The following is a 1,905-nucleotide window of genomic DNA, read 5'->3' on the forward strand; positions in this document are numbered from 1 at the left end:
AGATTAAAAGAGGACCAGACTGGAAACAGGGGACCATTATAAAGATTTCCTGGTAGTAGCATCTGTGATGGAGCATTGGGGACAGATTCAGTGTTTGTCTCTTTGTGAGAAGAGTGACACTGGTTGGTAGCATGTGGTGACAAGAACAGGAGAGATGGGCAGTGACTGTTCTGAAACCGTGGTAGCACCACCACCCAGGAGACAGGGTGTCTGTGGTTGGATGCAATAGTTTAGAATCCATTTATTCGGCAGTGCTTTCTGTGACACCACTTGACCAATTTCCATGGTGTTGCTGCTGCTGTTCCTGAACCTACAGGTTGTGTGAGCAGCCTGGCAGCTCAGGTCCCGATACTGTCATCTCCAAGGTGGCAGATGGTGCGGAACAAGGACGCTGAAAGCATTGCCAACCAGGCACATTTCTGTCATCCCTTTATGACTCACCTCTGGAGTCTGTCCAAGCACTAGTTTGATGGCTCTCGGGCCAGGAAGGGGTGGGTTGTCCCCACGGCTAGTGTCCTAGATGATCTGCCTTTTGCCAAACACTGAGGGAAAGAAGCAGGGTGCACAGTGTTTTATGTTCCTGTTGCTTGCAGGCAGGGAGGGGGGTCCCCTGCTGAAGAGGGGGGGAGGCAGAGGAGCTCTGGACCATGAGTCCTATAAAGGGGCTCTGGGTGCTCCTGTGGTTCCACCTCGATTGGCACCGCTATGTTCCATCGCTGGGGAGCCAGAAACGACCCGAACTGCCCCTGCGGCTACAGACAGACTATGACCCACATAGTCAACGACTGCCACCTCTCCAGATTCAAAGGAGGTCTCGAAACTTTACATCAGGCTCAACCTGACGCTGTTGACTGGCTACGGAAGAAGGGCAAACGCTAGAAGAAGAAGAAGATTGGTCCAGCACAGGCCAGGGCCTCACTTGCTGATCTTGGCAGTTCATAGTGTGTGTGTGTGTGTGTGTGTGTGTGTGTGTGTGTGTGTGTGTGTGTGTGTGTGTGTGTGTGTGCATACACACTCCTGGGCATGGACATGCTCATTTGGGGTTTCCTTTGTTTTGTCCTCTCCCATGAATACCTATGGCCACTGCCTGCTGCATCCACTCCTTCCCATCTCCCTTGGAGAGCCGCTACTTCCTTCCTTCCATGCAGAGCGGGGCACCTGACTCAGGTCCCTGCCTCCCATGATTGTCCTGGGGGTAGGCACATGACTTCAGCTAAGCCAAGGAAAACAATCCTGGTGTATTCCATGGGACCACAAAGGAGAGAGTTCTTGTTTCTGCTGGGGCCACCCACTAGTACAAGAGGAGCCCTGCATTGTCTTGTCACCAAGTGGAGGTGGCACTCCCAGGGATGGTGCCAACACAGAGGAGAGATTTGAGTTCAGGCAGGGAGAACCTGAACTTGGCCACTGGGGAAGTCAGAGGTTCTGTGGCTTCCTGGAGGTCACTGTCACTGGCAAGTGCAAGTCCTGGGGGCAGTGGTGTCCCCATGTTCTGTCCTCTCCTGCTTCCAGGCAGGATCCTGGGTGACCAGCAGCCTCTTTGGGGCTTGTCAGTGTGGACCAGGGCAGGGGTCCTGGTTGTGGAAGCAGAAAGATCTACACATGCGCTGTGGCCCAGCCCATCCCCCAGGTTCCATCTAAGGGATTCAAGCCCCCGGGAGCTTAGTTTGCTAATCAGCAAGGCAGGGAAATGGCACCAGCCTCTGAGGACTTCCCTGGATATGACAGCGGTGTGCATGCGTGACCAAGCCTTTTCTCCACCGCATTCACAAGTAAAAGATGCCTCAGTCCTTTTTTCTTTCTTTGATTTTGACTAGAGCACCATGCAGCTCTGGCTCAGGGTGGTACTGGGGACCAAACCTGGAACCTCTGGCTTGCAAGCCCACTGTGCTACCATCACACTGT

The sequence above is a fragment of the Erinaceus europaeus genome, chromosome 15, assembly GCF_950295315.1.
Source record: "Erinaceus europaeus chromosome 15, mEriEur2.1, whole genome shotgun sequence".
NCBI lineage: Eukaryota > Metazoa > Chordata > Mammalia > Eulipotyphla > Erinaceidae > Erinaceus > Erinaceus europaeus.